This window comes from Corvus cornix, chromosome 2 (genome assembly GCF_000738735.6).
Source record: "Corvus cornix cornix isolate S_Up_H32 chromosome 2, ASM73873v5, whole genome shotgun sequence".
In the NCBI taxonomy this organism is placed as follows: Eukaryota; Metazoa; Chordata; class Aves; order Passeriformes; family Corvidae; genus Corvus; species Corvus cornix.
Genome location: NC_046333.1, coordinates 57,860,574 through 57,885,162, shown reverse-complemented (window position 1 = coordinate 57,885,162; position 24,589 = coordinate 57,860,574).

Below are 24,589 nucleotides of genomic sequence, written 5' to 3'. Positions count from 1 at the left end.
CTCCTTAGATATATGCTTTCTCCCATTCTGTCCCTCGTATTTTGTCAGAAGAATTCATCTGCAAAGCTGCCTCATTGCTTTCGTCAGTTCTTCAGTGAAAGAATAAAGTTTTTCTTCTCCCTTGCTAATTTGCTAATAGATGGATTAGTCATCTTTTGATTCTTGCTGACATGCTGACCAGTGCTGATGGACTCCTCATTTCTGGTGCTATTCTAGCAGGTTTTACTCCTTTCCTGTGTCTGGCCTTATGCTGATGAATTATCTGAACGGAGAGGTGCAGCAGAATGATGCCTCAGGAAGCCGTAGCTGAGCCACCCTGGGTACCACAAGAGGGACAGTGAGGCTGATGCAGTTCTGTCCTCGCCTCGTTTTCCCTCCTGCCAAGCTGACTCCCCTGGGAAGGAGGTTATAAGGGTGCTGCCCTTGGAAAGTGTACCTAGGCCAGTGCTTGGGTAAGTCTGGATACACCCATCAGGGAAAGCATTGCCTTGTGCTGTTAGGTCATGTGTTTTTGGGGCATAACATTATATGTTATTATTTACAGAGCACAGCATACCACTAGCCCAGGCATAAAACAAATTTGCATTTATAAAGCAAACAATAATTATAAATGTCTCTCAAGAGGGTAGAATATTCTTGTTTTTAACTTGAAGTTTAAGTATTCCAATTGAAGCCTTAATTATTTTAATTTTCTCAATATATTTTTTTTCTGTCAAGGGGATTTTTTAAAATCAAATTGAAGGTTCTGAAGACATGTTGTTTGTAATAATTTGTTATTATTGCTAGAGGTTTCAACTGTGTTGTATATCTAAGGAGGTTAATCACTATCCTTTTAATAGGAACTCAAGAATAAAATCCTTATTGGAAGACTCCGCCCCAAAGAGCTTATTATTTTTTACACTCATTCCAAGGAACAGTAGCCTGTCAGTTCCTTTCCTGGAGAGGTCTTTGATTAAAGAAAGAAAAACCTCACTCTGTTAAGCAGCTGAGCTCATGAGCAAAGTGAAGTGGCTGTTTTGCCTCAGACCTCTTCCAGTTCAGTGTAACTAATGTAGATTTTGTCATTGTGATATATTTTCGCCTTACCTAAGTGAACACCAGTTATACAGTTGTTTCTCCATGGATCAGCAAGGTTTTTGTTGTTCTTTACTTGGAAAGATTTAAAACACCTGTGGCCCAAAAGGGGCAAAAAGGGGGTTCCACATACTTAATTTCTTGAAAAATGAGCAAGTATGGGGATCTCAAATGAAGTACTCAAAATAATTTAAAAAATGCTTTTTTATTTTCAAAGAAGATCTCAGTGTTAGCACTATCCTTCCCTTATGCTGTCTGCAAAAGAGGAAAAAAGTAAAAAAGTTTTCTTTATGTGTCATCACTCAATACAGAGGCTTGTAACTGCTGAGTATATTTTTCTAACACTGGAGGTTTTGAAATGTGCTAAAGGTGTACCAGCATAAGTAGCTAAGGTGTTGGAAACTGATCTGGTTTATTTCTACACATCATTTCCAGGCTGATAACTATTAACAGATAAAAAACCTGGGACATTGATTTAAACAATATCACTGAGTTTTTTGGTTGGTAACAGAGGAAGTTTAGAAGAGATGAGAAGAATCATGACATCCCTCTTCACTTCAAACTGAAAAGCATGTCAGCCTTGAGGCAGATTACTCAACAGTAACACCACCTTTGTGACCTCTTTGCTGTTTCCTAGGGTTTCTCATTGCTCACTTACACCATCATCTTGTCTGAACTGTGTGTAAGACACATATACAATCCCATGTGTTTCATTCCGTTTTCATTCCTCACTGACAACCTGATCGATCTTGGTGACATCTCAGGGCCCCTTCTGGATCCTGCAGCTTCACCTGACTTGTGCAGTGCTGAGACATCCAGGCTGGAGAATCTGTTCTCTCCACATTTCACACTCTCAGGTCAAAAATCATCCCCTCTGACATGCAGTGCTGGAGAAGGACCTCCCACAGAATCACAGGAAATGTCCAGAATCAAGAATCCATGTTCTAAACCACAGGCCCCTTTTTTCTCTGTCATTTTCCATTACATGTTTTAGAGCTGTGTGCATCCATATGCACTCACATACCTGCATACACACCTTCTCATCGCAGAGTTAAGCAGGAACTGATGCAGTGTTACTCCCTTTCCCCTTATTTGGCCTTCCCAAAATCTGACCTTCCTCTGCTAGTTTGGAAAAAAACAAAGCAGATTTAGAAGAGAGTTAGGATGCAGGTGCTTATAGTGGACAAGCTGATGAGCAAACCTTACTCCTTTCCTGAGAAGAAAGAGACAGAAAATCAAATTACAGACCTGCTTCAGAATTTTCCCCTTCAGTAGTGAGACAGTACTTCTTGGATGGAAGAAAGGAACAGACAAACAACAAATACAGTTAATATTAAGACACACAGAGGGAGAACATCCTTTTGTTAAGTACATGGTACATTTTTCTTTAGGGGGACTTGCAACAGCTCTCCAGTATGCAATTCAACTATTATTAGCCTAAATGCACTATTTCAAATGGTTCGTAGAAGCAGTTTTCCTAATACTAATGCAACTTTAAAAATAATCTATAAAACTTTTTGCATGCATAATGAAAGATAACTATTTTGAAACTCCTAATTTCTTGCAGGCTTCCCGTCTGTTTACACAGAAAACCAAATTATTTCTGCTGCACACTTGGCACAGGAATAGGTACAACGTACTCTGCAAATTTTGAAAGACTTCAAGACATCCAGGATTTGAAAGCAGAATGGTAGATCCTCATCTTCATTTTATAGTATGGGATTGATAAAGCACTAACATACAAGTTACACATTCAGCATGTGGTATCTTTTACTAAAAGAAACATATCCAATCTTTTCTTAAACTACTATTCTTTAGTACTGCTCATAATTTTCTAGGCAAAGTGGAAAAATCAAGCTAAGACCATTTGTTGAAATCAAATATGTAAAAACTAATATGTACCACTGTATGAAACACATTTTTTTTTATCGTGCAATGGCATGATATCTTATAGAGAATACTCCAGATAGCTCTGAAGAATCCTTTTTCAAGTCATTTAGAGGCCACATTTTCACTTTCCGTACTTTTGTGTTTCCAAGAAACTGAAAAGGTTAAGAGTTTTGTACTGATCTTTTCTGTGCTATTATTGTTCTGCAGCTGCCTCATTCACCTGTTGTATAAAACCTGTTAACACCACAAACAGTTTCCCAGGTACATTACAATCAGCCAGCTGATGGTTGATGACTTTTCAGGCACAAGGAGCCACATACAAGATTGATGTGTGAGAACATGTGCCTCCAAGAAAAGTGTTTTATGACACAGCCTTGTAGCACTTGTTGCCATCTTCCTTGATCCATGTAAAATCTCCTCTTCACTTGTCCTGGACTGTGTGAAGACTTCATTTTCCTGACTGGGTAATGAGGAAAATAATGGAAAGTATAACAGCTACCTCTAGGAGCTGTGATCTGTGGAGGGCTATAACTCTACATACAAAAATACATATAAACCATATTTTTAAATGTTGAGTCTTGGGTTATGATAATCTTGGTTGAACTCTAGCATGCAGGATTTACATAAAGGTCAGCTAGGAAAACAAGGAAGGAAATGTTGACTTGTATTCATGTTCTTACCCTGACCTACAGAGAGCAGGGCAGTTGGACTTGCTGTGTTGCAAGGAGAGAGATCATATTTTTAGTAGGAAAGTTTACTGCACCCCCTGTGTTACTCTATCCATGCTAGAAAAATCCCATGATTGACGTGCACAAAATTACACAAAATAACTGATAACGCAGCCACAATGTGCATCTTCAGCTGAACCTGCTTTTAGCATCCTACTCCCTTCTCAGTCTTTTCTTTCAGCAAAAAAGTTCTTTGTTGCAGTGGTTGAGTCCACCACGGGATTGGCCAGAGAGCCTCAGGACCCCAAAACAGTGGAGGTCCGCTGGTGGACAGTGGGCAGGCTCAGAGGTCTAAGACCACCCCCTTTTACCCTTTTTAAGTTCATGTTCTAGATAGTTCTCCTTTCCTTGATACCCCACTGGTTCCCGGGTCCCTTGTTCCACCCCTCGCCTTCCCCACTGCTCACTGTCCGGTCACCCCACGCCCTCTCCCTCCCCTGGTCCCCAAAGGATAGGCTCTGATGTTCTGCCCTCCCCCGGTGCCGATCCGGATAAAACCCCGCACCCCTCAGTGTTCTTTGTTCCTGGATCCCTTCGGGCGGGGACCTCAATAAGCCCCTCGGAGCTCCATATAAAGGGCCCCTCCCGCCTCTGTGTCCCCAGTGACGCTGCAGGAGCTGTCCGGCTCTGTGTGTGTTTGTGAGTATCCACGCACTCCGGTGTGTCAGGGGGTGTCCGAGCGCGTTCGCGCAGCACCCCCGGAGCGGCTCCGGCGGGACGCGATCGGGATGGACGCGACGCTCTTTCCATCCCTCTGCCACTCGCGCATCGCGTCAGCTCTTTTTAACCAGCCTCTTTACCTCTAGAAGTGGATGATTTTTCTTCTAATTTCCCAACACAGGATTTGGACTAAAAGATCTGATCTCCGTTTTAGGATACCATACCGTCATCTTGAGAAGGTTTCTCTGTGATAGTTTGATGTCAATTTTACAAAGCTTTCTGTCCATAGAAAATAAACAAAGTACATGATTTATTTATATTTTCTGATTTTCTTTTTATCGATACCAGTGTATTTTTGGTTAAATGGGAAGAAAAACCCAGCCTAATTCTTCCAGTGATTTTTTGAATGTTCCCCATTACGTCTGACATTTGATGAATATTTCAGTGGATAGATTCCTTTCTAGTAACTCCCTTAATGATTACATGAATTCCGTGTGCATGGTCCACATAGACAACAGTGCTGAGGTATTGATGAGCCATGACTGTTACAGAAGAACAACAAGGAAGAGCACAAGACAGAGTAATCTTAATTAGACTTTGGGGTGCTAGAGATAAAATACTGCCTATGTATTCAGAAGTAGTGTGTGCTGTGCCATTTCCAATAAATAAAAACCACGTGCAAGGTCCATTTCAACACACTTAACATGCAAACAAATAATGGAACATATGAATGCAAACTTACATTAAACCAGTGAGATTTTTACTGTTTCCTAAACACACGTATAATATATTAGATAGATATGTACAGTAAGTTGTTCTAAAGCTAGACATGAGAGAAGCCTGGATTTGCTTTTGAAAATAATTGTTTCTTGGAAGAACTACAGCATGAATAGATTTAGTTGAAAAATTAATAGAAACATTCCAGAATGTAGATAACTGAAATACCATTAATTTCACACTAATTGGCAAAACCAGTTAGCTATCTTTCCACTTGATATTTATTTATTGTAACATTTCATTTTCTTTGTAGAAATGAAATGAAACATTTCACTGAAGTGCCGCTCTTACTAAGCAGCGGCGTGCTTGCAGAAGAATAGAATCATTTGCGGTAGAAGAGATTCCTCTTGGGTCATCTCAGTCCATCAGCCTGAATCATTGGTGGATGGCTTTCAGTATTCTTAAAATAGATTTGAGTATCTTCGGTGATGGAAATGCTGTAACCTTCACTGGCAGGTTGTTCCATTGTGTAACTGTTCCTCTGGTTATAAATTTTCCCTGCTGCATTTTAATCTAGTTATTAGCATTTATTGATCAACCTTATTGACTAATGACAGTAATTGATCCTCATTCTCTTTATAGTGTTCTGTTAAGTATTTGTACATTCTTTGTTTCTCTCCAACTTACTTCTCCTTAGTTTTGCATGATCGTTTCTTTAAATCTGTCTCACATATCTGATTATCCATCTTTTCTCATATGCATTTGTATACCCTTTTAATCCCTACCTTTTTGGTGGGCTTTTGAAATTAAATTAAAACTGAAGAACTCCAATGGAGTCTGTAATACTATGGAATTCAGTAACACATCACAAATCATTTAGTCATATATAGGTTATATTTAATAAAAGCAGGTCAGTGAAGATGATTGGAGACACTCCTGGGAGTCATCAAACAAGACAATTCCATAGTTCTGTATGGGATAGGTAATTCCATTCATAAATTTAGAAGAACCATCTTAAACTGACATATATTTCTTGCACTTTTTCCTCCTACTGAAAAGCTGCTTCATCATTTCTGAAACAGAAAAGCTTTTAAAATTTCCTCTCCTTCCTACTTCATATTTTTTTTTGTTGTCCTGCCAACATTACCCCTTATTTTAAACATCTTTTTCCTTCTCGCTATTCTCCTTCTTCCATCCATCCATCCCTTCCAAATCCCCTCCTGTTTATCTCCCATATACACATACAGAAAAAAACCCCATGCCCTGGTTTTAAATGCCACTTTTGCTGAGGCCTTTCAGGCTTTTATTGCAAACTGTTGCAATACACACAATGGAGGGTTGCTAGGATGACCAGGTGAATTGGCAGACCAAATTCAATTTCCCTGGAGTACAGACAGTGAAGGCTGTGTTCCCCAATCCTGAAGAAACTGATCTAGGTCTTGTGCAATGGGAGTAGTAAGTCTGTCTCCTGGTAGAAAGGCCTCACTTAATGCCTCTTGGGATCATTGTTTTCATTTCATGGCCCCTCTGTAGTGAAGGCTCACTGTGACCCTGGCTCTGCCTGGTGCAGGTCTTTCAGCTCTGTTATTGCTGTAGAATAAGCTTCTCCTTTATTTCAGAAATTCTTGCTTTGGGTTGTGGTGTGCTGTTGAATTCCACCTCACTCCGTATATTCCACATCATTCCACATATTCCAATCTTGAAGGTGCATTCATATTTCAGACACAAGATTTTAGATGAGATGGCAGGTGACTGAAGCCTGGTATCTGCTTGCAAAACAGCTGAGTAATTTTGAGTTTTCTTGTCTTCTTGTGGGAATGCGCTCTATAGCAACAGCTGGGTGGGTGTGGTGGGTTGGCCTTGGCTGGCTGTCAGGTGCCCCCCAAGCTGTTCTCTCTCCTTCCTCAGCAAGATGGGGGGAAAAAATAAGATGAGAAATCTTCTTGGTTGAGATAAGGACAGGGAGATTGCTCACCAATCATCATCATGGCAAAACAGACTCAGTTTGGGGAAGATTAGTTTAATTTATTGCCAGTTAAAAATAGAGATAGTGAGAAACAGGAACAAAAATGAAACCACCTTCTCCCCAGTCCCTTTCTTCCCAGGCTCAATTTCACTCTCAATTCCTCAATCTTCTTCCTCCCTGCAGAGCACTGCAGGAAAATGGGAATGGGGGGAGTGGTCAGTTCATATCACCATATCTTCCACTCCTTCCTTCTCACTCTCTTCCCCATTCCAACGTGAGCTCCTACCCATGGTATACAATCCTTCATGATCTTCTGCAGCGTGGGTCCTTCTTGGAGACTGCAGTTCTTCAAAAGCTGCTCTCTAAGTCCCTCATGGGCTACATGTATTGCCAGAAATACTGATCCCATGTGGGCTCCTCTCCAGAGATCACAGCTCCTGCTGAGAGCCTGCTCCAGTGTGGGGTCTCCACAGGCTGCAGCTTCCTTCAGGGCACTTCAGTCTGCATCCCCACAGACCTCAGGGGCTGTGGAGGGGAGACATCCTGCCTCACCTTGGTCTGCACCACGGGATATCTGCTCCAGTGCCTGCAGCCCCTCCTCCCACTTTTTTCGGTGACCTTGGTGTCTGCAGAGATGTTCCTCTTACTTTTTTCTTGTTCCTATCTCCCACAGATGCTGTGCAGTGTATTTTACCCTTTGTTAAGTATGCTATTGAGAAGGTGCCACCAGTGTCACTGATGGGCTTAGCTTTGGGCAGCAGTGAGTTTATTTTGGGGACAGCTGGACCTGGCTCTGTTCAATACAGGGGCAGTTTCTGGTGACTTCTCACAAAAGCCACCTCTAAAGCCCCGGTTCAAAAACCTGACCATGTGCACAAAACGCAGTAGGGAATGCTCCTGTCTCTCACAGTGAATCTGTCAGAGGCTTTGGGTGGAGGTGCCCTAAGCCAACAGCCTTTTTTCCTCCTCCAGTTCCCATGATTTGGTTACAACCTGGCTTCAGCAATTTGCACAGCATGAATTTAGTCCCAGCCTGAAACACATAGGCCTCAGCAGCTCCTCTGAGCAGCCTGAACACCCTTTGTTGGGCTTTCTGAGCTCTGAGAGTTTATTACAAACAAGCACAAATATCTTTGTAAGGAGAATCAGCGATTCTGCACTGATTGTGGTTACGCTTAGAGGCACAAAGATGTGAAAACTTGTGTGTCACGTAGCCCTTGTTGCTTTCTGGGGGAGAGAGAGTGACAAATAAGTGGTTTTAGTACTACATTTGCAACCCTCCTTTAAAGGACAGCTGATGCACAAGATGTTTCCCACACCCTTTTCTTGGAATGCTGAGTGCCTCTCCCTTTGTCCTGGGTTTTGTTCTGATCCCGGTACTTGGTGGGGTGCCCTGTGTGGGAGGAGGCCATGGACTGATGTTTTCAGATGTCTTCAGATGTTTTCAGATGTCTTCAGAATGGTGGGAAAACCCAGTGCCTACCAAGACTAAAGGCAGGCAGGAAGCCTGTGGCAGCTCTGTGTGGACATGCTTGGGAAAGGGTGTTTGTCACCTGGGCAAGAGACACCAGAGGACACCTCTGAAGAGGCACAGCAGAAGATGCAAAAGGACACATGTGAGGGGCATGTGAGAAGGCATAAGAAGGAGATGCGAGAGGAAACACAGGAGGATACACAAAACAGGGACATGCGAGGAAGACTGTGAGGAGACACTTTTGGAGAGACAAAATGGAAAAGACAAAAGGAAAGGGACATTGTTGGGGTCATGGCTGCAGAGCATTCATGGAAAGAGGAGAAGACTGAGTCTGTGGGCAACCCATGCTGGGACAGGGACACCTCTGAGGGACTGTGATCGATGGGTGACACACACCCTGGAGTTTTGAGAGCAGTAACAAGTGAGGGAGGAGGAGGGGAGGAAAAGGGTGAGAAACAGGACTGGTTTAAGAAACTATTATGCACTGACATTGACCTCTTGTGCTGCCCATTGCCCCATCAGTGGGACTGGGAAGGACTGAGATAAGTGTGATGAAAATAAGACCAGCAGATACAAGGCAAGGGGAGGAGCGGTGTTGAACTGGAGTTGAACCTGTGGAAGGGGAATGAAAAGTGATTGCCTTTGTTTTTTGTTCAGTTGTCTATGTCTTTTTTTTTGTTTCTCAATACCTGAATCAATAAGGAAAAGATTATGCTAATTTACAACAAATTATCCAAAAATCCCTGGATTGAGACTGTTTTGTCTGCAATAGCAGGTCAGAGTATCAAGGTTGGCCAAAGGGTGTAATGGGCATTGTGTATCCTGTCAAGTAAAAGGACAGCCCTACTCTGTATTTTCTCTGTGGGACCACCCCCGCAGTTTTTCTCTTCTTCAGCTCAGAAGAACAAGAGGCTCATGAGTATTAGTATGTAATATAGGATTTACTTGTATGCCTTTGTTATTTAGTCTTCCATTTTCACTGACAGAGCTGGCTTACTAAATTAAATATTTTCTAGAAGCAGCTCATTGCTTGAAGAGTCTGCAGGTAGAAAAGCCACACGTTGCTTCTACCATGGCTGTACAAGGTCCTCTGTTGTGTCCCCAAAGAAGAGGAGGGCCTGGGGGTATCTGACACACCACAAAGAAATAACCTGGAGCAGTGTGCAGCTGCAGTGCTTTCAACAGTGTTCAGAGTATGTCCAGTATGTTCCAAGTATGTCCAGAACTCCTTCTGAACACAGAAACATAGTAAGGAGGTTTCCTTCTGCTCCTCTCCAGCTGCACGTCAACCCCTGCTGAAGCAGCTGCTCATAGCTCTACTTCTCCAAGTTGGCTTTTCACTGCGGAGAATTTAGCAGAACCAGATGTGGCACGGGTCTCTTTTGTGCTATTCCCTAATTGACAGGAAAGTATTTTGAATGATGAAAGTCTGTTTGGACCCCTGGAAGATCACTGCTCTTTATTTCAGAATAATGCCTTCCCAAATAACTGGTGAAATCACACAGAGGTGTTCAAAACACATTTTGGCTCTGAACTTTTTTGATAAAATACTCACATTAGTAGGTGAACTACGTATGGTGTACTTTAAATTGCTTGTTAACTTCCCAGTAGTGGTTGTGAGTATGAGCCATTGTATCAGCAGATAAAACTTTGATAAAATGGCAAGACTCCTCTATTCTTTCCTTTCAAAAGGGAATATCTCAGTGCTTATTCTTCTGTAAAGAAATAACATTCTCCTGTGGCTGGGAGATGATTTGGTGAAGCATCACATTAGCAGAACCGTCCTGACAAGCTGTGCTGGGGCTTAACAAAAGGCAGCTCATTTACACAATAGCTGTGCTGCATTTTTGGCACTCAGCTCTGGTTTGGAAGGGCCTCTTTAAAATAATGCACAGACTGGCCTTTGCCTCCTGCATCATAAAGCTGTGAGGTTTATTTCTTCCCTGAGGTCAAATACCCTGGGGATCAAATGTCCTGCTCTCACTCTAGACATGTCCCTAGAGCACTGAACCCATTAGAAGGTGGATAATCAACTGAAAAACACTACAATTATTACAAAAAATTCTCACCATGAAAATATAGTCTCTATTAAAAATACTGGGTTTTACTTTCTTAGAAACATTATTGTGTTAATACACTATGTCAAGTGAAACATCCTGAACGTCATATTTTATGTGAACTCTCTAAAGAAACGGAGGAATCAGTTGGAAAATGGTTTACAGTCTAGTTTTTGAGTTTAATACCGTCTTCTCTTACTCTGTCATTCCAAGTGTTGCAGCCTTCTTCTGAATACATGAAAGCGCAAATAGTTTATGCAACTAGAGATGTCACTGGGTCTCAGCCTCACTGCACACTCAGCCAGCAGCATTTTCTCATGAAATTCTCATACAAGTGAGATACCCAAAGTACTCTCTAAGCAATTGAGTTCATATGAAGTTCACAATTTATGTGTACTGTGGGAAGGAGGATATGATTGTTGCTTTATATTCGTTATAAGCAATTTCTGAGTTCTTGAAAATAAAATATATTTGAGGAATCAGTTTTATTATTACTGAGAAAAATCCTATCCTCATTATCTGTGGATCATTGTAGAAAAGTAGCCCGGCAAAACTGGCTGAATGAACTTATCCAATTAACCCCAGAATATTTTATTTCTTTGTTGTACTCTGTTATTGCATCTGACAGTTTTGCTGCTCCTCTGATCTAATTAAGAATTTTTGGCAAGCATCACAGTGTTATAAATTTTGAAAATGCAAACCAAACCTGGCTCACAGCACTTACTTCAAATAAAGAGGAGAGCTGAACTTTCATTTACTTCTTGAACTGACAGATGAGTATGCATGAGAAATGTCGACTTCTGTTTAGCTTGTATATAAATATATACTTATTTATGTATTTATATACACACATATCGATACATATGTGTGTATTTATATACACACATCACATTACATGATCATATTATGAATGCTTGTTTCTTCCTCAGAATTTTTTTTCTCTGTTTTTATTAATAAAGAAAACATTTTATGATGTGAATAAAGAAAACTAGCTTATCTGGCCTTCAAATTCAATGCCAGAACACGACATTTCAGTCTTCCACTTGGCAAACTAGGGGTTTATGACTGGGCTGTGTGAAGCTAACCAATTTTTCTGGGTCAGAGGATAGCAGGCAGGAGAATTGCAGTGCTCATACTTTCCCTGAGAAAAATCAGGTAGAAAATAAAGTTTTAACCTCTTCTGGACTGTTTTTCTACTCTTACATGGTGTTTGTAAATTCAGTAGCGTCAGAGATCTAGAGGTTTTCTTATGATAGATACAAGCTTCTAATCTCCCCTATGCTTTCTAGAAAGAAATCTGAAACCTACATGCTAGATTGTGCCCCAAATGCTGGCAGTTCCTCTGGCTGCTTTTCTACAGCCCCAATCCTCACTTAACTCCTATAGCTTGTTCAGTAAGAGTTGAAAGAGTGAGGTATTGCTGAAAATGCCTTTTCAGGTGAGGTAGACCCCTGCCCACCCCCTGCCACCCAGCTCAAACCCCATGCTGGCTCCAGGCTTCTGGCAGATGAAGCTCAGGAGTGCAGGTCCAACCCAGCACCGTGGGTGTCTCTCCCTGGTGCCTCCTGGCCCCATGTAATGCCCCCACCTGCAGGAGCCCACCCTGGGACTGCAGTGCTCAGATGGCATGGGGCAGATGAGCCCTAGGAGCCCCTGTCTTCATGTGCCTGACAGCTCTATGGGGACTTTGAGCAGGTGAGCCAGCTGCACCTGCACAGCTGTTATAGAGATATAGCCAGGTCTTTCCCATGCTCGCTGGCCCCAGCTGCAGCTGGAGACGGGCTGGCACCTGGCAGGACTTTGATGACTGGCTTTGGCAGGAAGCCAGGCTCCTTATCTTCCTTTAATCCTGAAATTCATTTGAGGCAGGAAACATTTTTATGTGATATAGCACCAACACTTTCCTAAGGTTTATCAAACACTAATGTTACTCTCCTGTTACTGTTTAACTGCCATTGTGTTCTAGAAATTTATCAGTGAGGTACTCAGTGAAGCTGTTCGTGATGTCTATTGTGCAATAATGACTTGGAGTATGTTTAGGTTACCTCTCCTCTGGTTTTAGTTAATTGGAGTTGCTCTACTCTCATGTTTGGCTGTACAAATCAATGGCCATAAAAGATTTAACTACAGGCTACGGCTTTGTGAAAAACAGCCCCCATTATTTTCCTGGATCCCAGTTCCTAAGATAGCCCTGAAGAAAGCCTGGTCTGCTGTGTGATGCTTAGGAAAATATTTAGCAGCTGAGCCCTGGAGTTGGGCAGTCCCTAGTATTAACCCAGAGCCTCTGCAAGTTGTTTTACAGCCATCTTTCAGCAAGTGAAAGCCTTTGATCTCTGTAGCAAGTACATTTAATAAGCTACCACGTCTCCATGAAAATCCATCCATTATTTTGACACAAAGAGGAGACTTCCCCAAGAGACTTGGTGTGTTTCAGTGGAAAACATGCATTTGTCAGTCCCTCTAGAGCAATAAAGAAGCTGGTGTAAAGTCACATCTACTGCCACAGAAGAAGAGGATATATATTTTTGTTGAGTAATGGCACAGAGATCTGTTACTGATGGTGTTAATGAGAATAGATTGTGTTAATGTACAGTAATGTACTATAATTTTTATGTTGTCAGCAGTGTGGAGGAGACCTTCCATGAATTTTCAGTGATACCAGCTTCTAATTAATAGTGGCCTCAGAGAAAGCTCCAGAAGTTTGCCACCAAGAAAGATAAACACTGTTAATTGACATATTCAAAAGCACTTAGCATTGCTTTAACACTAGTCTCTTATGAGTCTTGTTGGTTTTTTACCAATGATTTCAGTAGAAAAAAGGTTAGGGGCAACAGCAAATCTTAAAAGATTTTTTCTAAAATATATTATTTTCAAACAAGAAATGGGGATGACTTCAAGCACCTTTGCACAAGCTGACTTCTAACAGGTATATTCTTTTAGAAGACTATTCCCAGAGCCATGTGCTTTTTAATACCTGTATTTTCTTAAATGTCTTCAATTCTCTGTATTCTGAACAAGCAAATCAAATTAATTTTAGGACTGATATGTTCACATTTTTGATATAAAATTACATCTCATGTTTAGTGCTGTAATCAGTATTTGAAGTGGTCCATCTGAATACTTAGAAAGGAACTTATTTTTATATCTATGAAAAGATAGTCAGATATTGAATTTGAAGTGAAAAAATAGAGAACAGATTAGGTTACAGCAACCTTTTCTCCATGTGCTTTCATTCAAAGTTTGCTAGACCTACAAGTGAACTTCCCTGCAGTTTATAAATAGTTGCTACCTTAAAAACTGCCGATTCTCTGCCGTGACACATGCAGTTATAGTTAGAAGGAAAAGTTACACTTTACCCTTATGATGTGATCGTTTAAAGTGGGGAGGAGGAGGGGGTTTCCCCTGCATTTTGCAGTAGCTGTTTCATTACAAATGCAAAGGCCAGGGTCGATTAGCAGAATTCATTAGACTTTCCTGGTTTGCATAGAGCAAGCCTGAGCTCAAGAGCAATGATATAGTTAAGGCAGTATCATACTTTGTTCTCCTCATCAGTCAGAAGAATTTTCAGTGTCAGATAGAAAGTCTGCATATTGGTGACAAGTAAAATACAGTATAGAGACTGTGTGGGAGGAGTGGCTAATTCACCAGAAGGTTGTGCTTCTATCCAGAGGGACCTCTACAAGCAAAGTCCTGCACCTGAGGAGGAAAAAACCCAGGCACCAGTGTGTACTGGGGGCCACAAACTGGAAAGCAGCTTGATATGAAAGCACCAGAAGGGCTGGGGGGAAACCAAGCTGAAGCCAAGGCAGCAGTGTGGCCTTGCAGCAGAAGGTGAGTGGTGTTCCAGGCTGCATTAGACAAAGCCAGCAGGTCAAGGGAGTTGATCATTCCTTTCCACTCAGCTCTGGTGAGGCCGTACCTGCTGTGTCCAGCTCTGGGCTCAGTATGAGAGAGATATGGACATGCAGGAGAGAGCCAACATAGGGACAAAGAGATGATGAAGGGACTGGAGCATCTCTCCTATGAGAAAAGGCTGAGACCTGGAACTGTTTAGGCTTGAGAAGAGAAGGCTCAGGTAAACACTTGACGGGAGCAAAAAAGGATGGAGAGTGGCTCTTTTCAGCTCCCGGTGCCTGGACCAGAGGCACAAACAGAAACACAGAAGGTTCCCTCTAAACATCAGGAAGCACTTCTTCACTGTGGGCTGGCTGAGCACTGGCACAGGTTACCCAGGGATGTTATGGACTCTCCAGCCTTGGAGATATTCAAGAGCCATCTGGATACAGTCCTGGGCAAACGGCTCTAAGTGGCCCTGCATGAGCTGAGGGAATCGGACCAGGTGATGACCAGAGGTCCCTTTCAAGTTTAACCACTCTGTGATTTTTATGGAGATGATGGTGAAGGATTTCACACTAAACATGTCAGCCATTCACTGGGTCTAAGAAGTTGGGAGGTGGCTGTGGAAAACCTCAGTTGTTCTACACAGGTAGCAATTAGTCTCAGCACTCAGGGCAGACTGACCAAGCAAGGGTATTTCAAAGCAGCCGTGTCACAGCTTGGGACCTGCATCCTAAACACATAAGAGATATTATAGTGAGGAGAACAAGCCACCCCTTTTTACTTGTCTAAGCTATCATACCTACCCAGTGCTCCTGCAAGCATGAGGCCTAGTCCTGCATCACATGCACAGGAAGGATTCATCTTTCTTAAACACCTCTGTAGAGTGCACCACCTTTGAGTTAGACATCAAGGCTCCTCCTGTAATCAACAGAAAGATAAACTCCCCCAGAAGGCCCTTGATCTGCCCCCAGAGTGTTGTTTGCAGCAGGTAGGATATATTTGGGTCTCTGGTAGTGACTACTGTATTGGACATTTAAGGCAAATAAACTAGATTGTACTCTCCAAGTTTCCAGCCAACAATGCCTGTCCCTTACTTCCCAAGTGGGCCAGTACAGCTGTGTCTTTGGCAGCCCTAAATTACCTTCCATTGATTAGTTTTGGGTCAGTACAGCTTAACATTTTAAGACACATAGAGCGTCTTTTCCAGATATGTCACTGTTTTTTTAAACTTTCATTTGAAACAGAACTCTTCATCATGGAGCAAAACATTTATAACTGGATAAATACACAAACTGTTCAGTTTAAAGCTGTGTAAATCATATTGGCTTCAGTTAAGTTTATTCCATCTGCTTTTATCATCTGTTGTTACACTAATTTATAGTTCCCCCATAATATTAAAACATCAGTGAATCAAGAAAAGAAACACATCTATGGACCTCTAGTAGCTACTGGCATTACATTCAGCAAGTGAACCAAGTCATATAATTAATCATATTTCATCACCATAGATGCTTGTAATTGTGTAATTAATGTATATTTGCATAAGCACATAATGAGATCTCTATGATTCATGCTTTACAGTAATCTGGATGCACAAATTTCTATCTCAGAATTGTGACCACTTGCAAAGCTGTTATTGTAGTTTCTTTTTTCTCCTTGAAGAAATATGAAGATCCAATGAATGATCTGGTCTTGTCTCAGAACTTTTCTGTGACTTATCCACAGAAATAGCTTTCCATGCATACTAGTTACTTACAAAGAAATTGCCAATGATAAAAAAAATAATCACACGGACGAATCTATTATATAGATTAGGAAAACATACAATGTAATTTCACAGGGTTTCCCAGTTTTCATTAATGAGCTTATCTGCTTTCAGTCTTTTTCAATAATTGAAGAGAGGATTCTCCTTGTAGATCAAGTTTATGGGAAGGAATGAATGTATTTTAAATCCACAAACTTCCATCCTCCTTGATAAAAATGATTTTTCATTAACTTACTGAGGCATTTTATTGAATTTAACATTCAATCCACTGTGCTTAATTACATCTCCTTCCAGACAAGATGAACTAATCTGAGTAGCTGGGTTGTATTCAAATAAATGTAACCACCTTATGATATTTATTGCCCCAGATACTCTTTGTCAGGATTCTACCTGAAAAAATGTATTTTTAAAGCAGTGTAGAAAATGCAACACATGCTCAGCTTTTAGACTCATTTTATAAAGCCATAAACATTTGTATTCATAAATAAACCAAGTAAAATATGATAAATAAGTAGAATAAGAAACCAGAGCTGGTTTAAATCACTGATATGATCTATTCCTCAACAATGTAGACCAAGAAAAGATCTATAGAGACCCGTGTGGTGACTGTGAATGACAAGCATGTAGTCAGGAGCAGAAAAGATGACAGTACCTCTATGTATTTACAAAGGTTGACATTGTGCATTAATGACAAATCTCTTCTAAACTGCAAAGGAATGTAAACAATGTCTGAGCTGGACTGGGATGTTAACACCTGCTTCTGTGCTTGGCTCTGCTGTCCATGTGTGTCAGAGGGAGATTTTTATGGCGGCCAGGAACTACATGGGTTGGCCCTGTTACCTTATGGCTTTGAACATCAATTTTGTTCTCAACCACTCTGCTTCTGAAGGTCTTTTGGGTTTTGTTTCAAACACTGTTCAGAGTTCTTTATTTCTTTGCACTCAGAGGTTTCATTTTCGACCTGATACATGATCCAGGCCAGTTGTATTTATAACCTTTGTTTGTTGAGACAATGGCACGAAAGCAGAGGACAGGAGTTTCTGAGAGGGATTGCAGATTGCCAGTGTGACAGCAATGAGGTGTCCCTGCCCTTAGCTGTGTATAACACCAGAAGGAACCAAACCACATGAGCTTAAAAAGCTGCAAAAGTGATTTGAATGGTTTAGATTCCAAAGCAAGGTATTAAAATTCTTTTGCTCATTCATAATGCATATTTTGATTTTCTTCACAAGGGCATTATCCAAATAGAATTCACAATTTTAGCAATTTCCTTGAGTATAGCTAATATAATAAAGGATAATTAAAATAACTGCAAAATTTGATTTTCCCAAATCTCCCATACACTACTCAATTATTACTTACATCTCATTTCAGTCCTGCAAGCTACTGCAGTCAGATTGTTTTTTGTTTACATTGTCACTCTATCTCACACTCTGTCTGTGTAACATTTCAGAGGCAAATAATAAAAAGTATTTCTGCCCTTTAAGGTCCTGAAAAGAGTCCTCTTAGAATCAGTGGAATGCTACCGGCTGACGTGAAGAGCAGATGTATGTATGGATCCTAACTTTGGTCAAGGCAAAACCTTAATTATGGGGTTAGGCAAAAATTTGAATAGTGACATTTTAACCCACTTTTAATTCATATTATGGTGATACACTACATAGCTAAGCATGTTACTTTGTGAACATTTATTAAAAACAGAACAAGATGGGAAAATTCTGAGGAGGCAATGCTCACATTTATTTGGAAATAAAGTAGAGATAAATTCCCATGAGAAAATGTGCTATTTCTTTTTTTTTTTTTTTTTTTTTTTGGCTGCTCTATCTCCAGGCTGTTAGAGGTTTACTTCCTAGCAAAATAAAAAAAGAAACAGACATCAAATCCCTCAGTGAAATGTCAGATGACTGAGTCACTGAAGATTCTGGAGACTTAATACGCAAATCTGTCAGGACCTGTAGTCACAGCCTAGCAGACTCATCTTTCTTTGGCACCTTTTTGATAAGCTACCAGACCCACATTTATTTAACCCTGACACAATCTTTATTTAACCCTGACACAATCACAGTTGGAAGCCCATTTTACACATGGAGAAATTAGTCAAGCAATAATTCTGCTAAAACTCAAAAAGCCTTGGGCTAAGATGGGTACAACTCTGATTTTTAGCAGCCAGTCCTCTTCTCATACCATGCACTCCTCAAATTCCTGCTCCTTCAGTTCCATTTCTCATTATATCTTTTATCTAAGGCAAACCAATACAGATTTCCTAGCAAATATTAATATCCAGCATTTCTCTTCTGTAGATGTGAAGGCAATTTATAAAGTAGATAAGTATCATCCTCCTTTACTCTGTGATAAATCTGGGGGCAGTCAGCATCATGAGCTCTTAAAGAAATTAAGCTGCCTGTGGGAGAGAAGTAAGTCATATTGTAGATTAACAACAGGTTAACAGGTAAGAAACAAAGAGAAGGAATGAATGTTTGAGCTTCACAAAGGAGGAAAGCCATAGATGACTGGGATCTTAGCACTGTCTGTTACACTCAGAATATACAGAAATGGAAGAGGATGGAGAACAAGGAGACTAATGGTGATGCAAAATTATTCAGGGTAATAAAAATGAAAGCTGATTGCAAAGAGCTGGGGAAAAATGTCATGGTACTAAGCAGGCAATAGGATGACAGACTAAATTCAATATAATAAATACCAAGTAACGCACAGGGGGAGAAACAGTCTGAGACAATGGATCCTAAACTATGTATTTCCATTCAGAAAAGAGAACTTGTGGTTATAATAATAGGTCTTTTCAAACATCAGTAAACTTCTCAATAGTGGATAAAAAAAACCTACTGTGTGTTGTAGCAATTACTGAGAAAAAAATAGAAAACAAAGCAGAAAAAAAAAATTCTAAAGCCATTAAACCATTTTGTGAATACATCTTGAAATGTGTAGAACTGGTCATCTTCATCTCAAACAGGACTTAGAGGTACTACAAAAAGTTCAGAAAGGAGAAAGAAGGTGAAAAGTTTGGAGCATTTCTTTATGAGCAATGAAACTAATCAGGTAGCTGTGATGGGAATCCACAACAATACAGATTACAAGGGTAAGTGAAGAAGGAGCAGCTGTGGCAGCTGTTCATTGTTTCTTGTTATCTAAAAAAAAAATCAGAATCAAATGAAATTGAGAGATGGTACATTCAAAATAATCAACAGGAGGCATTTTTTTCCACACTGCTTCTGTTTAAACTGTGTATCTCTCTGCCCTGAGATGTGGTAACACAGAATGGGCTTGACAAAGGTATGGAAGAAACTTCCTTCAACAGCTATTAAGAAACAAGAAAGCACATCTGATTTAGAAGTCCCCTATAGGTCACTGGAACCTGAGAGCAGTTCTGCTCTTACAGTGCCAGTCACTGCTGGCCACTGTCACAGACAGGACAGATGGACCTTTAGTCTCTTCCAGTGAACTGTCCTTCAAGGCCTTAACTTTCCCAGAAGGGTGGTGGTTTAGACCAACAAGCAAAAGCTTCTCTTTGTAGTTTAGAACTGTCAATGCAAACCTTCACAGCGCCTCTTGCAGCCAGGTGGGAGATACACTGTTCCTGAAGACACTGATATTCAGCCCAGCTGCTAGGGTTTATATTAAATGTTATGTTTTATATATATTCTTCTGCTCAGTCAAAGAGCAGAAAAGCTTATGGGTAGGAAGAAAACCCAATTTTCTTGACCAAAGACAAAAAGCTAAGAGTGGTTATATAGTCCTAGAAGTTTGTCCCCTCAAGACCCCCCCCCCCTTGAAAAACAACACAAAACCCAACAAAACAGAATAGAAAAAAACCCCTTCAAACTCATAACAATGACCAAAACCAATTCTAGACTTTGTGACGCATTCCTTTTTTAGTTGCTCTGTAGCATTGGTGAATGAACAGCTGTAATGTATTCCCTTTCTCCCTCCCCTGACATAATGGCTTACCCTTCTCAATTTTTTGAAACTAAAACTCCTCAAATTTTGCTTTTTAAGATTATTTTATTCCCTAAGCATTTACCTTTGATAATGCTGTGTTTTCTTACAGCCCTTCATCACTTATGGCTAGACTAGCTTACAAGATCTTTCATTCTTTTGCTCTTTGGAGTTGGATTTCTTTCTCCAGCCCTTACGTTTAAGTAAACAAAGCCTCTTCTGTCAGACTGTAGAAGTGATGAAGTACAAATCTTTATTTGTATTTCAGATATCCAAGGATGTTCAGTAGGAGCACATGACAGTGTCTTCTAGGACGTTGTAACAGGGTGTGTTCCAAACAAGAAAAGTTCACCATATGGACATTTTGCCAAAACCAGAGCTGGTAGCTGGCCATTAGTTCTTCAAGAATAACATATGAGATACTAATAATACAACTGATGGGGCTAAGAATCCTTCTTCTGCCCTCATATTTAATTGATTTTAGTAAGTTTTACCATTCTTACAGAAACTCACTTAAAAATGAAGAAAGGCATAGAAAATTAAGTGAGCTGGCTGGGTTGTGCCAGAGACAGGAGCTTTTAATTCTGTTGTCTTCTGGTATCTCTTTTCAGGATCTCATTCTGAGTGAAGCTTGAATCTTACTCTCAATTTTATAAGGCTTTTTTTTCCATTTAGAAACAAAAAAATTTTTCCCCTGTAATGGTAGGTACCCAATCAATCTGGTTGTATCTTGAGCTGTCTGTGTCTGCAAAAAGGTGCAGACAATGATAAAGTACTTGTGGAAAATTTTGAATACTTCACTATCCAAATGACCTAAATTTCAAAATTCTTATTGGATAAAATTACCTCAGCAATTAATGGTACCTAGAGCAGCTGCAGGCACTATGAAGGAAGGGATATTGGAATTTTGGCTGTGAAAACATAGCATGTTCTATATTTGTCTTTAGGGAAATCTGTTTTCTCTCTTTTATATTTTCAACCTCTTTTTTTTGGGCCCTTTCACATTTACTGCCAACGTTATAGTGATAGCTTCTTTCAGCTGTTCCCACATGCAAACCCTTAATGTCAAGATCAAGATCAAGGACTGCTCTTACATTGTGGTGGTTTTTTTTTTTTCCAGTATATTCAAGGCCCTCATAATCTCTACATCTCTGTTCTTACCAGTCTATCTCTTAGAACTTCTTCCAGAAATACCTCATTCTAATAAGTAGTTTAGTGTCTTACACTAGAAAAAATGCTGTGCAAAAAGGATTTTTCAGGATTAGTTCCTTCAGTTGGAAAGTTAATAATCTATTAAATGTGTCCAGCTGCTTTAGGAAGCAGCAGATATATTTCTGATGCAATATACTACAGTCATTGTTAAAACCAAAAATTATAACATAATTGAAAACATATGAAAACACTAGAATTTTCTCTACTCCATGAAAATTTTATTTACTCCTTTGATTGCACTGGATTGCTGCAAGGATACCCATTCCTTTTGCTGACAGACAAAAGACTTTTATATTTTCCTTGTGTGTGTTGCAGACAGCACATCAAATAGGTGAGATAGGAGAGAACTATTAATTACTGCAAATAAAGAGATTTATGGAGTGATTTAATAAAGTGTCAGACTATTTACAATTAAAAGAAGAGATCCCCGAAGTGCTGCCTGCTAATGTTAGTCAACTTTACCAGTTGCAGCAACAACACTTAAAATGTTTCAGAGTTAATTTGTTGTATAATTGCCTCATATACAAGCTACCACAGCCATTTCATCATCTTCTTTCCCTCCTTAGTTAGAACACTGTGGTCTAAGCTTCAGAGTTAAACCACTGGAGTTAAACAAGTGTCAGAGAAAGAGGGCAAATAAGATTTGTTGAATTAGACTTTGGACACAGTCATGATCAAACAGGGAGATGAAGGCAAAATTCAAACTGAACTTTCAAACTGCAGGCAGGATTTTAGCCAAACAACATCTGTTAAAGCTGACACAAATCACAGAACTCAAATAATGCAATGGTCTCTGAGGGTCAGATTCAAGCCTGTGCTGAAGTCCACCCACCTGAGGAACATAAAGGGACCTTGAAGTAGCCTTTAATGTGCGGCAGAGGATTGCCCTAGAATGGAGAAATCTGCAGCTGGCATAAAACTGATGTTGCTATCTCTTCATCAGTCCCTCTGGCCCACAACATATAAGAGGCATGTCAAGGACATAAGGGAGAGCAGCCAGAATATATTGTGCCCTGCCAGCCTAATGGGAATTTTGGATACCAGGCACTAAAAAAGCACAGACAGGTGTTATGATGGAATTTCTCTCCTTACCTATATTTCTCCCCTTTAAGAAATACCTCAGCTTCCAAAATGATCCCTGCAGCTTGCTGGGGAGAACTAGTTTAAGGGTTTGCTGCAGGAGGAGGAGGATTACCAGAAATTTTAAAGGTTAAATAATAGAGGTTTATGGCTGTTGAAAACCAAAAACTTGTAACCTTGCAGAGATTCTTGACTATATAAAAGTCAGGCTCATTTCTGTTTCTGCTATGGCTGTTATCCAGCCAATCATGCAGAAAAATTAATGAGTCTACTGTTAGCTAATACAGAAGTTTCTAGCAAAGTAAGTTTGGCTGCAGCTGGCCTGGTGGAGGGGGTCAGGACAGGCTGGATAATTTTGCTCTGTGTAGAGTCAATTGGGAGTTCATTTTTCATTCCTCTGAAAGCACTCTGGGGTCAAACAGCAATTCTGAAGTCCTGGGTTTATTAGTGCTCTCAAGTCTTCTGGCAAGACAGACTGGATTCAGATCAAGTGTGAACCTCTGATTGTATTTCTGTCAAATTAACCATAACACATCATGGTGTTTATGTCAGCTGGTTGCATAAAGATGGATGATATCTGATATGGCATGAAATGAGATATATTTGGATAAAAGATACTTGCTCACCACAAATCTCTGTGTTAAAACTATCTTTTGAAAAAAAGATATTTTTAGTGGGAGAAGGTGACTTCATCCCTTTCACTAAGGTGACTGTGTGTACTCTGTGTCTCTAGGCACCTTAAACCTAGACATATGATCTCTAGGAACCATTGATTGAGTAAGTACAATCAGAGCTGGCTGATGGCACCTTAAATAAAAGATCCCTTCCCACCTAGAAAGGCCTACGGTGCGGGGTAATAGGTCATAAGGAGTATAAGTGCATGTCAGTAGATCTGATAACCTTAGTCTTTCACCAGCAGCAAAGCCAATGGAAACATTTCCTCCTTTAGTTCCCTGATTTCTGAACTCTGCTCCCAAGACACTATTATGTCAGTGCAACCACCTCAGTGTAGGACTGCATCCATGTTCACTGAAATATAGAAAAAACTCTATTTTCTCTCTGATGCAGCACAAACAACATTGTCGTCATCTAAAGGAAGCAGAAGAATCTGCACAAGAATAGGAATAGTTAGCCAGACTAGGTGAAAGTGAAAATTCCTTAGACTAGTTTGCCACTAAATAAAACATAATTTGAAGTATTCCCTGAGGCAATCAAGCGCATAGAAGCTTGATTTGTCTCAGAGCCCTTTAAAAATTGCCATGCTGTTTTCAAGACATTGCAAAAAATTGGTGGGTGAGCAGCCAGAATCAGAGATTTTAATGACCCAATTATGTTCCTTTAGGGTGCAAAGAGACTGAGATAGGTGGAGGAAGCACACGCAGACATTGCTACTTGAGAGCTTTTTGGTTACACAGAACATAGACAAAATCACAGTTCTGTAAGTAAACAACAAGCCTGGGACTGAAGTTTGATTTGCTTAGTATGAGACTTCTGCTGTGTTTTCCTCAGGGATCTAGCCATGCTTCTTGTCCTGGGGTGATGTTATGAAGCCACTTTATGCCTTAACCGTCTGCTCAAGGCCCAAGGACGCTGTGCCTCTAAGATGGACCCGGGGGCGGAGCCACGGGCCCGAGGGGGCGGGGCCACGGGCCCCAGTGCGGGGCAGTTGAACGGCTCAGCCCAAGGGCTCGGGGGCTCGGGGGCTCGGGGGTTCTGGGGGGGCTGGGAGGGCTCAGGAGGGCTCGGGAGGGAGTGCACCAGGAGCGCTGTGCTGCTCTTTGGGTTGCTTTTGTGTTCCGGCTAGCGGGAAAAAGGTTCTGCTGGTTTTTTCTCTTGTTCTTTTTTCCCTTTCCTTCCCCTTGCCTCACTGCCTCCCTTCCCTCCTCGCCTGTCTGGAGAGCCTGCAGGGGCAGCCTCAGTGGGCCCGCGGGAAGGTCCCGGCTGGTCCGAGCCCACGTGTCTGTTCCCTCTCCGGGAACTTGTTGTATTTTGAGGTTTTTTTGCCTGTTATACCCTGTTTTGTTTGGTGTTAATAAACAGTTTGGTTTTTCCACTTTCACTTGCTGTGACCCACTTGTTTTATTGGTGGAGGAAAAGGGGACGCCCTTCTCCCTCAGGAGGAGACACTCATTCCGGAGTGTTTCCTCCTGAAGTTTTGTCTCCAAAACCGAG